Source organism: Prionailurus viverrinus, chromosome B3 (genome assembly GCF_022837055.1).
Source record: "Prionailurus viverrinus isolate Anna chromosome B3, UM_Priviv_1.0, whole genome shotgun sequence".
Lineage (NCBI taxonomy): Eukaryota > Metazoa > Chordata > Mammalia > Carnivora > Felidae > Prionailurus > Prionailurus viverrinus.
Window position 1 is genome coordinate 74,081,769 of NC_062566.1, and position 16,732 is coordinate 74,098,500.

Sequence of the window (16,732 nt, forward strand, 5' to 3'; positions counted from 1 at the left end):
TCTTTGTCTCTGCCCCTCCCCTACCTACAAGCATGTACACGCTCTCTCTCTCTCTCTCTCATAATAAGTAAATAAACATTAAAAATGTGCTTTAAAAAAATACTCAATTTAGAAATAGGTTGTAGATGCTAAATGTAAGTTTGAAATGTTCTGGCTTTTTATTTTATTTATGTATTTATTTATTTATGAGAATGAGTGATGGAGCACAAGCGGGTTTGGGACAGAGGGGCAGTGAGAGAGAAAATCTTAAGCAGGCTCCACATCCAGTATGGACCCAGACACTAGACTGATCTCAGGACTGTGATATCATGGCCTGAGTAGAAAACAAGAGTTGGACTCTCAACTGACTGAACTACTCAGGCACCCTGTATTGGCTTTTTTTTAATTTAAATAAATGACTTTGTGTTACGCTTTTTTTCAAAGTTCCCAACTGTAAAAGTTAATATAAATGCTTAACAATTTGGCCTGACACTTACATTAGTGGATTAGTTCTTGTTTATAAATCACTTTGAAGACCTAATTTGTTTAGTACTTCAGTTTATAATTATATATATAAGCCTGGAGGTCAGTGTCCATAAGAAATCTTCCATTCTCTTAATTCTAGAAACTACAGAGCACAGAGAAAATGAAAAGATACCATGTTTCAGGCAAATTTTGGGGGGAAATGACATTTACTGTCAGCAACCTTTCTCAAAAGACCTCAGACTGCCCAGAGTTTACTTGGAAACAAACCACACACATATGTCTCTGAATGTACTACCCATTGTATCAAACGTCCTTCTAATACCGTATCTGTGCCAGTCAAACACTGTTTCCACAGCTTAGGATTCTCACATCATCCACATTCTTTACTTAGCAAACTCTGGTAAGTCCCTATTACTTCTACATATTCCTCTGAGCTTCGTTCACTGAGTTAAGCATTCTCTTCTCTACACTACCTCAACACCTTCTACAGAACCATTTTAAGATACTTCAGTATTTGTCAATTCAGTCTACCTTACTGTAACATCTGTTGTATTAGAACATGGATTTGGATGCTGAGACAGCATGGTCTGTGACTGGGAAAAAAAAAAACAACACATCAGTTTTCTGTGAACCAAGCCAACCTAAGCATTTTACAGTCATTACTTCATTGAACCCCCACAACAAATATATGATGTTAATGATATGAATTGCACTTAAGAGATGAGGGAACAGCCTAAGCAAGCTGAAGCAAACTGTCTAACTTTACACAGTGTGAAACAGGGCTGATTAGGTACATCTATTTGCAGAGCCTGTACACCTCACCCTGTGGTGTCCGAGAAAACATTTGACTACTGGTTCCTGCCACCTCTGAGAAGAAGGAAAAAAGGAAAAGAGGGGGGAAAACCCTCTTCTGTATCATTTGCTTATTGTCACCATGTTTCCGTTACCACCAATTTTAAGATACCGGTAAGCTGTCAATGTACATGGCTTTCAGAAGACACAGTTGGCCACCATGAGCCAGTACAAGCTGGCTTTGGCACATCGTTATCAGAGCAGTATGTTCTTTGCTTCTAATTTGTATTTTCACTCTGCCTCAAGCTTTGTACTATGTCTACCATCAAATAGGTGCTCAAAAATCCGTGTTAATAAATAAATCCACTTACACTTATAAATTCGCTGGGACGTGGCTAATACACACAAACCTTGGTAAAATAACTTCCTGATGTTTGACATTTTTAATCTCTGAAAAGGGTCGCTGATAGTTAATCATTTAGTGGAATAAACAAATAGAATTTTAAAATAAAATAGAGCAATATATATAGTCTAAGCAGTGATTAGTTTTTAAAATGGAAGACTTTTTCCTTTTAGTTCTTGCATCCTGACAAAACTAAATGGAGACTTTCATAATTAATCAGATAGTTCAATAAATGCTGACTAACAAGGTTCATATATTAGTTCAAACTTTCCTGTTCTTCTCATCTTTCTTCATATTATGGAAATTTAGCCAATATATCCAAATACAGTAAATCCATCAAATCTCCGTATTACTTTCATCATAATTAAAATGCTTTCCATAATACCTAAGTCATTTAAATAAATCTAAATGTCTAAAAGAGTGAGTGAGTTATAAAGACCAAGCCCCTACTTCTAAGAACAAATACATTTTTAGCAGCAACGTAGTTTCTATAATTACAAGTAAAAGCATCTGGAAATTACAGGAAATTTTATTTAAACTTGTGACATTTTTAGAAAATGTGTTTTCTATTCAGGTGTTTCAACATTTAGTTTATCCAAAACTAAGCCAAACAATAGTTTTTCGTTAAACTTAAAAATGTCATCATACTTTTCTTTTCCACTACCCTATATAAAATTAATTATAGCTTGTGAATGTGAAGAACTACATATTTTCTTTTGTATTTTCTTTTCAAAAATTGGATGATGAGCTTTGAGACATATACTAAATGGAAAATGTTCAAGAGAAGCACTCTAAACATGAGAGGATTTTCAATGTCAAAGTAATTATTTTCTGAAGTTAAAATTATTAACGTTTTCAGCGCCTTTGTCTTTTATTCTTTACTTTCTGTGTATGTTCATTCGTTGGTGTAAAACTTTTATTTTGATTCTTTGAAGGCATTCCTCAACACTCATTAGTACAAGATTCTCAAGTGTTAGTGAGTAATAAAAGCAAACCCCAAAATATACCTTTGTCCTAATCCAAGGGAATACTCTAGTAGCACAAGAAAATTAGTTGTCTTTATTGAATCATATGGGCTTTGATCTGACTGCACTATTAAGCGGAGTCACAATTTATGGTGTGATCAGGACACTGATGTAAGGAAACAACCACAAGTAAAATGATGGATAAAATGACCTGGTAAATCTATTCCTCGACTAAACTGTAGGATCCCATGGAATGACACTATAATTACATGGAAAGTAATTGTCATATATTTGCCAAGAAATTACATGGTTGACAGTACTCTTTGAAAATTGTTCTGCATTTCTAGTGCCAACAGCTATGTTAGCAGAAAATGAAATTAGAAACAACCACAGGAGGTGTTTTCTTCTCATTTAGAAAACTATTTCATTTAGGAAGTAAAATTTAATTTACAAGTAAATATTATAAAACTAAAAATAAAATGGGATGACTTAGAAACGTTCCTAAAAGTTATTGTTATTTGGTATAATGTTGGCTTTATGGGGGAAAAAAAGTCATTTACTACATGTCAAGCTAATTATATATTCTACTTTGCAAGTGCCAGTACTATAACACCATCTTTCCCAGGTTATTCCTTACAAACAAATGAATGTGTTAGATTCCAAGAGGCCCAGATAGAAAAAAATTATGTTTTATAAAGTCTGCAACATTTTTCCCAAAATAACATAAAACACTTCTTTTAAGAATTAGGAGTTAATACCTTAAGATAAGAACAGGTTTTAATCCAGAACTATTTTCAAATTAGCAAATGAGTGGTTTTATGTTCTCCCATGTTGTGGCATAAATGAGGACCTCTTAGAAACCAAAAGCACCAACTAAAACTAAGACAGTTTGCAAGTAATCATTTTCCCCCAAAATGCCATAACTGTTAGTTGGCAAAAATCTCGAGGTATTAGTTATACAAACCCAGTGTAAATAAAGCACACTTAAAACCAATTTCTTACTACATATATCTGGTCCCTTAAACTTTAGCACTACTTTAAATTCTCACCTACATGACAAAATTCAAAACAAAGAGATATTTAAACATGCTCTCAACAATTTACTTCAGGTTATTTAATGAATTATATTCTCTAGCCAGGGCATTTAATTAATAAGTTATATACTACCCCCATATAAACATATTTCCTTTGTTGGTTAAGTCAAAATATATGGCAACCAAGTAAAGTATTTAGTGTCAAAGAAATAAAGTTTCCTTCTCACTTTTGACTTTACATTTCACTCAAGACATTAATTTTATTGTCAAAAGTAAGATAAAATGCTCTCTATTATGCTGCCAATAAAGCAGTGTACAAAGTATTATTTTTAGGGACAGTTGGGTGGCTCACTTGGTTAGTTGTCTGACTCTTGATTTTGGCTCAGGTCATGATTTCATGGTCGTGAGATCAAGCCTCACATTGGACTCAGTTTTGGGCATAGAGCAAGCTTAAGATTCTCTCTCTCCTTCTCTCTCTGGCCCACCCTCTTGTCTCTCAAATAAATAAATAAATAAATAAATAAATAAAACAGTGTATAATTTTATAGTAGCTAGCATTTTTTAAAGAAAAGAGATACAAAGAGGATTATGTGTAGAAACATTTACCTCCATGTACATAACACATAAAAAGGTTTATATAAGAAATTAGAAATGCTGATTATCTCTAGGAAGGATTACTGAATAATTGAGACACAGGAGTGAGGAAGAGCTTTAAATTTCATGAAGTTTTTTTTTTTACAACTTTTTTTAAAGTTTATTTATTTTGAGATAGAGAGCGAGGATGGGAGGAACAGAGAGAGAGGGAGAGGGAGGGAGAGAGGAAGGGGGAGGGGGAGAGAGACAGAGACAGAGACAGAGAGAAAATATGAAGCAGACTACATACTGTCAGCACAGAGCCCAGTTTGGGGCTTGAACTCACAAACCATGAGTCATGACCTGAGCCAAAATCAAGAGTCAAACGCTTAGCTGACTGAGCCACCCAGGTATCCCTACAACTTTTAAATTTTATACCATGCCCATAAATTATTTTCTTCAAAATAAATTTTAAAAAGGAATCAAATATATGTGGCTTTCTCTTTAGTGAAGGGACTGCAGAACTGAAATCAAACTCTGAAATCAGAAGACTATAGGACTAGGGTACCTGGGTGGCTCAGTCAGTTAAGCATCCCACTCTTGATTTTGCCTCAGGTCGTGATCTCACAGTTACTAAGTTTGAGCCCCATATAGGGCTTTGTGCGGACGGTAGAAGCAAACTGCTTGGTTTCTTTCTGTCCTCTCTCTCTGCCCCTCCCCCTGCTCATTCTCTCTCTGTCAAAATAGATGAAATTTATTTAAAATTTTTAAATGAAGTTTATTGTCAAATTGGTTTCCATACAACACCCAGTGCTCATCCCAACAGGTACCCTCCTCAATGCTCATCACCCACTTTCCCCTCCTCCCCACACCCCATCAACCCTCAGTTTATTCTCAGTATCTAAGAGTCTCCCATGGTTTGCCTCCTTCCCTCTCTGTAACTTTTTTTATTCCCCTTTCCCCTCCCCACTGGTCTTCTGTTGAGTTTCTCAGAATCCACATACGAGTGAAAACATATGCTATCTTTCTATGCCTGACTTATTTCACTTAGCATAACACTCTCCAGTTCCATCCATGTCACTACAAATGGCCAAATTTTATTCTTTCTCATTGCCAAGTAGTATTCCATTGTAAATATAAACCACATCTTCTTTACCTATTTGTCAGTTGATGGACATTTAGGCTCTTTCCATAATTTGGCTATTGCTGAAAGTGCTGCTATAAACAAGCAGGGGTACAAGTGCCCCTATGCATCAGCACTCCTATATCCCTTGGGTAAATTCCTAGCAGTGCTATTGCTGGGTCATAGGGTAGATCTATTTTTATTTTTTTTAATTTTTTTAATGTTTATTTATTATTGAGAGAGTGAGACAGAGCATGGGCATAGTAGGGGCAGATAGAGGAGGAGACACAGAATTTCAAGCAGGCTCCAGGCTCTGAGCTGTCAGCACAGACTCCGACACAGGGCTTGAACCCACCAACTGGGAGATGGTGACCTGTGAGATCGTGAGCGGAAGTCAGACGCCCAACTGACTGAGCCACCCAGGCGCCCCTTAAAGTTATGAGGAACCTCCACACTGTTTTCCAGAGCAGCTGCACCAGTTTGCATTCCCACCAACAGTGCAAGAGGGTTCCCGTTTCTCCACATCCTCACCAACATCTATAGTCTCCTGTTTATTCATTTTAGCTATGTGGTTTTGATTTGTATTTCCCTGATGAGGAGTGACATTGAGCATTTTTTCATGTGTCTGTTGGCCATCTGGATGTCTTTAGAAAAGTGTCTATTCGTGTCTTCTGCCCATTTCGTCACTGGATTATTTGGTTTTGGGGTGTGGAGTTTGGTGAGTTCTTTGTAGATTTTGGATACTATCCCTTTATCCCTTATGTCATTTGCAAATATCTTTTCCCATTCCATCGGTTGCCTTTTAGTTTTGTTGATTGTTTCCTTTGCAGTGCAGAAGCTTTTTACCTTGATGAGGTCCCAATAGTTTTTTATTCTAATTTCCTTGCCTATGGAAATGTGTCAAGTAAGAAATTGCTGCGGCTGAGGTCGGAGAGGTTTTTTCCTGCTTTCTCCTCTAGGGTTTTGATGGTTTCCTGTCTCACATTCTGGTCCTTCATCCATTTTGAGTTTATCTTTGTGAATGGTGTGAGAAAGTGTCTAGTTTCATTCTTCTACGTGTTGCTATCCAGTTCTCCCAGCACCATTTGTTAAAGAGATTGTCTTTTTTTCCATCGGATATTCTTTCCTGATTTGTCCAAGATTAGTTAGCCATACATTTGTGGGTCCAATTCTGGAGTCTCTATTCTATTCCATTGGTCTATGTGTCTGTTTTTGTGCCAATACCATGCTGTCTTGATGATTACAGCTTTGTAGTAGAGGCTAAAGTCTGGGATTGTGATGCCTCCTGTTTTGGTATTCTTCTTCAATATTACTCTGGCTTTTCGGGGTCTTTTGTGGTTCCATACAAATTTTAGGATTGCTTGTTCTACTTCAAGAAGAATGCTGGTGCAATTTCGATTGGGATTGCATTGAATGTGTAGATTGCTTTGGGCAAAATAGATAAACTTTTTTAAAAAAAATTTAAAAAGATGACTGTAGGACTATGAAAAAGAAAAAAAAATCCTTCTTTGGATTATAAGGAAAATTGGCACTTCTCATTTTGCAGAATATAATAACAACAACAACAAATTTTCTAAGGGTGCATAAGTAATTTTAAAATCAAGTCCTTGAAAGAGAAAGTGTCATGTAAGTCCAGAATCACACAGAATAAAGATGAACTTGGAATATCAACAAAGAGGATGGGTAGCAAATGTTTAACTTAGGAAAAAAAAAGATATTGGGTTCATGACAACCATATAAGAAGATTCTGAGCTCACACCCTCCCATGGATACAAGAAGTATACAACTTCATATGGAATAATTTCCTCTGAAAAAGCCTCGAAAATTGAATGCACACAGTCTCCACAACAAAGGAAGAAAAGGAGAACATCACGACAGGTAAGAGACGCAGAGACACTATCTCACCAAAATTCTCAACCCCAGGCATGGCAGTCCACCAGCAAGAGGGAATCTAAAAATAGAGAACTTTCCTCTGAGACATGAGGGGTTTGTGATCTACATCAGAAACTCTTCAGATAATACACAAGAGAGATGAGCCCCTAAACACTGGGCTTTAAAAACCAACAGGAATTATATCCAACAATCATGGAAATGTAATGAATGGAGAACCTGTTCAAGGTCTGACAAAAAAAAGCTCACTTATCCAGGAACCCCGTGAAAAACAAAAACAAGGAAACACCAGTTTGAAAAGTACTTAGATCATATATGGAAGAGACTCACTTACTAATCTTAAAGCATCTACTGGGGAGACAGCAAACTGCTTGGATTTTCTCTGAGTGACAGAGACCCTGGCAGGTGCCATATTTGCAACTTCATTTTACCTTACTAAGATTGGTCTGGCAAGCACCATATTTAAACTATTCCTCTAAATTGCCTAAAGCATGTGCGCATACCAGCTGAGAAACTCCCCCACACATACAGGGCAACAAACCCTTGTAACTGAGATTGGCAACAGTCCAGCCCACTTCCATGCACCAGCACAGCAATGTGTCACAGCTGGGCTGGGTATCAGTCTTGCCTACCCCCACACTGTATCACACCACAGCCAGTCTGGTGCAACCCCACTCAGTGCAGCTGCATGGTGCAGGAGCACCAACCCCAGTCCTGCCTACCACTGTGTCACAGACATGTCCCACCATAGTAGCCCACACAGAAGATGTCTCTTGATCATCTAGCTTTGGTGGTCAGATGGATGGGATTGGATTTCTGGGCTTCATGTGACATCTACATTGGTCTCTTCAAGACTGAGAGAGGTAGTTCGTTTGCCTAATACATAGAAACAGAGGGCCAGGCAAAATGAGGAGACAGAGGAATGTGTTCCAAATAGAAAAACAAAATATCAGAAAAAGACATTAATGAAATGGAAATAATCAATCTACTTGATAAAAAATTCAAAGTAATGGTCATAAAGATGCTCACCAAACTTGAAAGAAGATGCACATGAGAGATCCTCAACAAAGAGATAGAAAAAACATGGAAGATTCAAACAGCAGTTACAGAGCTGAAGAAAACAATAACTGAACCAAAAAGTACACTATAGGGATTCAACAGCAGACTAGATGAAGCTATAGATTGGATCAGCAAGCTGGAAGACAAAGAAATAGAACTCACCCAGACAATGCAACAGAAAGGAAAGAAAATTTAAAACAACAACAAACAACAACTTGAAGGACCTTTGGGAAAACATCAAGCAGAACAGATTTGCATAATACGGGTCCCAGTAGGAGAAGAGAGAAAAAGTCCAGGAAAAGTACTTAAAGAAATATTAGCTGAAAACATCCCTAATGTGGAGAAGGAAACAGACATATAGATTTAGGAATCCCAGAGAGTTCCAAAAAGATGAACCCAAAGAGATCCACACCAAAACACAAGATGATTAAGGTAGTAAAAGTTAAAAGTAGCAAGAGAAAAGCAACATAACACATACAAGGGAAAACCCATAAGGCTATGGGCAAATTTCTTAGCAGAAATTTTCCAACCCAGAAGAGAGTGGCATGACATATTCAAATTGCTGAAAGGAAAAACTTCCAACCAAGAATTCTCTATACTAGAAGGTTATCAGTTAGAATTGAAAAAGAGACTAAGGGGCGCCTGGGTGGCACAGTCGGGTGAGCGTCCAACTTCAGCCAGGTCACGATCTCGTGGTCCGTGAGTTCAAGCCCTGCGTCAGGCTCTGGGCTAATGGCTCGGAGCCTGGAGACTGTTTCCGATTCTGTGTCTCCCTCTCTCTCTCTGCCCCTCCCCTGTTCATGCTCTGTCTCTCTCTGTCCCAAAAATAAATAAAAAACGTTGAAAAAAAAATTTTTTTAAAAAAGAAAAAGAGACTAAGAGTTTTCCAGATAAGTAAAAGCTAAAGGAGCTCTTCACCACTAAACTGTCCTACAAGAAATGTTAAAGGGACTTCTCTAAACTGAAAAGAAATGGCATTGATAACAGGAAAACATACACAAGTAAAAATTTCATTGGAAATGAAAAATAGTAAAGTAGTTGATCAGTAACTAATAAACTAAGTATGAAGTTAAAAGACAAAGAAAGAAGAATTAACACAAACTACAATAATTAGGTAAGGGAAGCATAAAATAACAAGGTGAATATGTGACATCAAAACATAAAACACAGTAAGGGGAGAAAGAAAGTGAAGTTTTTTAATATGTACAAAATTAAGTTGCTATCGCTCAAAATGTACTGGCATATACACAGGAAATTTTCGATGAACCCCACACTAATTACAAAGCAAAAGCTTACAGTAAAAACACACAAAAAAATTAGAAAGGAATATAAACAGCACTATGGAAAACCATCAAACCAGAAGAGAAAGAAGAGAGAGGAACTATGCAAACAACTGGAAAACAATTATCAAAATACCAGTGAGTACTTAATTCTCAAAAGTTACTTTAGATGAAAATGGACTAAATTCTCTAGTCAAAAGACAGAGTAGATAAATGGATTTAAAAAAATAACAAAAACAAAAACAAAAACAAGACCCATCTATATGCATCCTACAAAGACTCACTTTAGAATTAAGGACACAGAGGGGCCCCTAGTTGTCTCCATTCGTTGAGCATCTAACTTCAGCTCAGGTCATGATCTCATGGTTCCTGAGTTCGAGCCTCACTTTGGGCTTGCTGCTATCAGCACAGAGCCCACTTCGTATCCTCTTTCCCCCCACCCCTCTGTTCTTTCCCAACTTGTGCCCTCTCTCTCAAAAATAAATTTAAAAAATAAAAATTAAATTTGAGAAGGACACAGACTCAAAGTGAAGGGTTTGAAAAAGATATTTCATGCAAACAGATATTAAAAGAAAGCCAATGTTGGGGCAGCTGGGTGACTCAGTTGGTCAAGTGTCCAACTTCAGCTCAGATCATGATCTCATGGTTTGTGAGTTTGAGCCCTGCATCAGGCTCTGTGCTGACAGTGCAGAGCCTGGAGCCTGCTTTGGATTCTGTGTCTCCCCCTGTCTCTCCACCTCCCACGCTCATGCTCTGTCTCTGTTTCTCAATAATAAATAAACGTTAAATTTTTTTTGATTTTTTTTTAAATAAGGGAACATTGGCCTTAAATGACACATTAGACTAGATAGACTTAGTAGATATTATAGAACATTCCATCCAAAAGAAACAAAATAAGCATTCTTTTTTCCTAATGTTTATTTATTTTGAGAGAGAGAGAGAGAGAGAGAGAGAGAGAGAGAGAAGGCACCTGTGAGGGAGAGGGGCAGAGGGAAAGAAAGAAAGAAAATCCCATACAGGCTCCATCCTTAGCATGTTGCCTAATGCTGGGCTTGCTCCCCCTATGTGAGATCATGACCTGAGCTGAAATCAAGAGTCAGATGCTAACCGATTGAGCCACCCAGGTGCCCCCAAATATGCACTCTCAAGTGCACATGGAACATCCTCCAGGGTAGAGCACATAGTAGGCCACAAAGCAAGTCTCAATAAACTCAAGATTAAAATTATATCAAATAACCTCTCCCACCACAATGGTACAAAACTATAAATCAATTACAAGAAAACTTGAGAGACCACGAAAACACAGAGATTAAGCAACATGCTAGTAATCAACCAATGACTCATCAAGAAATCAAAGAAGAAATCAAACTATACCTAGGAACAAATAAAACCGAAGTACAACATACAAAAATCTTTGGAATACAACAAAAGTGGTTTTATGAGGGAAGATCATGTGAGGCACCCGGGTGGCACTGACAGTGCAGAGCCTGCTTAGAACTCTCTCTCTGCCCCTCCCCCTGCTTGTGCACTGCTCTCTCTCAAGATAAAATAAAAATAATAAAATAAAATAAAAAGGAAAGGTCATAGCAATACAGGCCTACCTCAAAAGTAAATCTCAAATAAATAATCTAGACTAACACCTTAAGAAGCCAGAAAAAGAAGAAAAAATAAAGTTCAAAGTCAGTAGAAGAAAATAATAAAGATCACAGTGGAAGCAAATGAAATAGAAACAGAGTAAGAAAATTTTTCTAAAATACAAAGTGTCAACTAAAGTATGAGATAGTTCTTTGAAAAGATAAACAAAATTGACAGACCTTTACCTAAACTAACCAAGAAAAAAAGAGAAATGGCTCTAATAAACAAATTCAGAAATAAAATAGAAGTAACTGACAACCATAGAAATAAAATTGTAAGTGACTACTACAATTATACACCAACAAATTGGACAACATAGAAGAAATGAATAAATGCCTAGAAACATAGTCTTCCAGAACTGAATCAGAAACAAACAAAAAATATCAACATAAATTACTAGTAAAGATAAGGAACCAGTAATAAAAAACCTTCCAGAAAACAAAAGTCTAGAACCAGATGGCTTCACTGGTGCATTCTACCAAACATTCAAAGATTTATTATCTACCCTTCTCAAATTCTTCAAAAAAAACTGAAAAGGAAGGAATACTTCCAAACTGGTTTCATGAGGCCAGCATTACTCTGATGCCCAAACTTGACAAGGACACCACAAAAAAAAAAAAAAAAAGAAAGAAAGAAAGAAAGAAAGAAAGAAAGAAAGAAAATCACAAGCCAGCATTACTCCTGAACATTGATTAAAAAAAATCCTCAATAAAATATTAGCAAACCATATTTATCCATACAAAGTTTCAAACACTATGATCAAGTGGAATTTATTCCAGGGATGCAAGACTGATTCAACATCCACGAATCAATCGACATGATACACCACACTAACAAAATGAAGGGTAAAAATTATAGGATCATCTCAATAGCTGCAAAAACTTCTTTTGACAAAATTAATATCCACTTGAGATAAAAAAATAAACTCTCAACAAAGTGGTTATGTAGGCAATGTACCTAAATATAATAAAATCTTCATATAACAATCCAACAGCTGACATCATACTCAATGATAAAAACTTGAAAGCTTTTACCCTAAGATCAGGTACAAGACAAGGATGCCCACAGAGTATTGGAAGTCCTAGCCATAGCAATCAGGCAGTAAAAATAAATAAGACGCATCCAAGTCAGACAGGAAGAAGTAAATCTTCCTGTAAATTGCAAAAAGCATGATACTGTATAAAGAAAACCCAAAGGAGTCAATCAAAAGAGTGTTAAAACTAAGAATGAGTTTAATAAACTAGCAGAATATAAAAGCCAACATACAGAAATCTATGTCACTTCTATACACAAATAAATTATCAGAAAGAGAAATCAAAAAAGCAATCCCATTTATGATTACATAAAAATAATAAAATACCTAAGAATAAAATTAGCCAAGAAGGTCAAAGACCTCTACACTATTAAGAATGATGCTGATTAGGGGCGCCTGGGTGGCGCAGTCGGTTGGCGTCCGACTTCAGCCAGGTCACGATCTCGCGGTCCATGAGTTCGAGCCCCGCGTCGGGCTCTGGGCTGGTGGCTCAGAGCCTGGAGCCTGCTTCCGATTCTGTGTCTCCCTCTCTCTCTGCCCCTCCCCCGTTCATGCTCTCTCTGTCTCAAAAATAAATAAAACATTAAAAAAAAAATTTTTAAAGAATGATGCTGATTAAAGAAATTGAAGACACGAATGAATGGAAACATATTTTTTCATGCTCATGGAGTGGAAGAATATTGTTAAAATGTTCATACTACCCGAAGCAATTTACAGATTTGATGCAATTCCTATCAAAATTCCAAAAGGATTTTAAACAAAAATAAAACAAGTAATTCTAAATATTGTGTGGAACAATAAAAAAATCCCAAATAGCCAAAGACATCTTGAGAAAGAAGAGCAAAGCTGAAGACAGCATGCTCCGTGACTTTAAACTATATTTTAAAGCTGTACTAATCAAAACAGTATGCTAACGGCATTAAAAAAGACACATAAATCACTGTAACAGAAATGAAAACCAATAACTAAATGTCCTATGCACATTTGGACAATTAACTTATGACAAGAGAGCCAAAAAACATACAATGGAGAAAGGAGAGTGTTGGAAAAATGAGAGAGTCCATACAAAACAATTAAACTGGACCATTATCTTATACCATACATGAAAATTAACCCAAAATAGATTAAGACTTCAGATGAGAAACCATAAAATTCATAGAAGAAAAAAGGGGGTCAATTGTGAGAGATTGCAACTAGACCTTTAGGAGTGATCACTTTGTAGTACATTCAAATAGCAAATTAGGATGTTGTACACCTAAACGTTTTAAACGTTATATGCCAATTCTGCGTCATTTAAAAAAAGGAAGAGGAATAAATAGGACTAGTTCCCCAGCATCCTCAAATACACACATACACAGTACATGCACACACACACAGTTCTCATTTGACTTTCTGAGACAGCTCACAGTGATCTTACCAACAGTTTCTCTCACAAGTGAGTCCCTAGTAGGCAGTTTTTGCTACATGGCACTAATTCTTTGAAATAATCCTAGTTTAAAATTGGTTAATCTGGTTCTTTTGTCAGGAAATGTCAGATTCCAAAAACCTGCCTATACTTTACCCTTGGTTTCTGTGAAGTTATCCTGTAAAAAAAAACTTTTGATTCACTCTAGAACATTCTCAACTGGGATTTCTTGAGGGAATTAAGTCCCAGTTAATGCACTCAGGCCTCCATTTTTATGTATGAATTAACTTCATTATCCTATGCATCTAGAATGGAGTTTGATGTGCATTACCCTTGGGAGGACTTGGGAAATAATCATGCAGATCATTTTCTGTTTATGATTCAAACAGGAAAAACGTCCCTTAGACTGAGTTCCACTAAAGCCGCATAGTTTAAATGTCAAAGGGTAAATTCAAAATGACAATTTTCTATTTCAATTTTTCATATACTTCACAAAGGGATATGGAGACCATACACTTCTTTGAAATATGATATCTTCTTCCTTTGCTTTTTGTTTCACAACATAGATAGTTGCTTCATTTTTTTTTAACCTTGAAACTATTCTGAAACATTTTCCTTCCTTTCCTCATAATTCTATCCTGTCTCTCAATCTCCAAGGAGCTAGTGGGACACTACTTGCACTATAGTGCTGTAGTTTAAGATTGTGGAATATGTACCCCCAAGTTCATACAGTCCACAGGAATTGTAATTCTATTATTATAAACTGGTCATGAGAATTTGCTGGTATGTTTTGTTCTTTCTGTATCTATTTCTACATCTTAATTTTGGTCCTATTACTACTGAATCATAAATGTAATTTTTTTTTTGCCTAACTTCATTTAACTCAACTTTATTTTCATTACTGAGGACAGAAGGTTTCTAAATAATTTTGTGTCCATACCTACTGAAACGCTTGCCTTGAAAAGAAAAATTCCAATATTTGCAATGCTTATCTTTAAGGTTTTCTATACACATTAAAAAAGCGGCAGGATGATGACAACAAGCAGCAGCTACAAAAGGACTTCAACAGCATGAAGAAGTACTGTCAGATCATCCACATCGTCCTTCACACCCAGATGTGTGTCTGTTCCAGAAGAAGGCCCGCCTCATGGAGATACAGGTGAATGGAGGTACAGTGGCTGAGAAGCTGGACTGGGCCCATGAGGCTGGAGCAGCAGGCGCCTATGAAACAAGTGTCTGGACAAGATGAGATGATTGTTGTCACTAGCATCACCAAGGGCAAAGGCTACAAAGGGGTCACCAGCTGCTAACACACCAAGAAGCTAGCCCATGAAACACCGGGGACTGCACAAGCTTGCCTGTATTGGGGCATGGCATCCTGCCCCGTGGCCTTCTGCATGGCTCAGGCTGGGCAGAAAGGCTATCATTGCTGCCCTGTGATTAACAAGGAGATCAACAAGGCTATCTCATCACAGATGGCAAAGTGATCAAGAACAAGGCTTCCGCTGATTATTATCTAACAAGAAGATCAATCCTCTGGTGGCTTTGTCCACTATGGTGAAGTGACCCAAGGCTTTATCGTGCCAAAAGGCTACGTGGTGGTAACCAAGAAGCATTTGGTTACTTTCCACAAGTCCTTCTGGTACAGACTAAACAGTGGGCCCTGAAGAAAAATGACCTCAAGTTCACTGACACCACCTCCAAGATTGGCTATGGCTGACTCCAGACTGTGGAGGAGAAGAAAGTATTCATAGGACTACTTAAGACCCAATTGCAAAGGAAAAAAGAGCTTAATGTCAAGAGCAGATTGTGCAGGTGGTGGGATCTCAATAAAAATTAGTTTCCAATGGACAAACAAAGCAAAAACAAATACATGCTTTGCAAATATTTCTTCCAGTCCATAGCTTTTCATTCTCTTCATAGTGTCTTTCAAATTGAAATGTTTTTTAAGTTTGATGGTTTTTATTGATTGTGCTTTTGATTGTGGTATCTCAGAAATCTTTACCTAATATAAGATTACAAAGATTTTCTCCTATGATTTCCTCTAGAACTTTTGTAACATTAGGATTTATATCTATGTCTTGATCTCTTTTGAGCTCTTTTGTAACATTAGGATTTATATCTATGTCTTGATCTCTTTTTACATATGATGCAAAACATCAATTAAATATAGGGGGTCTTTTTGTATGTTTATATGCAATTTTCCCACAGCACTAATATTTTAAACTGTCATCTCCAACCCCCACCCCAGAATTCTTTTTCACTTCATGTTTGTGTAGGTCTCTTTTTGAACTCTCTATTCTGTCCCACTGATGCATTTCTCTATATTACCATACAGTCTTAATTACTGACCTTTATAATAAGTCTTGAAATAAAGTAGAACATCTTGTCATTTGTTATCTCTCTGTAGCATCTGTTCCTTGTTTCAATTTATCTATTTTTCTGACAATATTGGAATTGTCTGAGTATTTTTAATTTCAGTAAAATTAATATAGAGTGTTATCTTGGTTTCAGATGTTCAATGTAGTAATTCAACGATTATATACATTACTCAGTGTTGTCTGAGTACTTTTTATGATTCAACTTTTCTCCTTCGTTAATATTATAAAAACCTTGCAATATATTTTTCCTAGTCTTTTTTGCTATTGTTTTCATTCATTATGCATCCACACATTTTAAACTAATACATTATTTTCCATGTAAGCAATTATCTTTTAAACAATTTTACTGAGGTATAATTCAGATACTATCTGATTCACTCCTTTAAGGCCCCCCTTTCATGTATTCAAAGGATTGTTCACTATCACTACAATACAACTTTAGAACACTTTAGTCCCTCCCAAAAGCAGCTCACACCCATATCCCTATTATGAGCCCTAAGCAAGTCATTTTCTGTCTCTATGGAGTCACCTCATTATATTTCATATAAACGGAAACATACAATGAATGGTGTGTTGTGACTGGATTCTTTCACTAGTATATTGTCAAAGTTCAGACAGGTTGTAGCATGTCTCAGCACTTCATTTCTTTTTACTGCCAATGGAAATCAATTCCACCTTTCAACTATTATGAAAA

At 36.7% G+C, this 16,732-nt stretch overlaps 1 pseudogene; it reads left to right on the top strand.

The window, feature by feature from the left end:
- Nucleotides 1-1,477: 1,477 nt before the first annotated feature.
- Nucleotides 1,478-15,497, top strand: LOC125168101 (60S ribosomal protein L3-like; annotated as a pseudogene).
- The last annotated feature ends 1,235 nt before the right edge of the window (nt 15,498-16,732 follow it).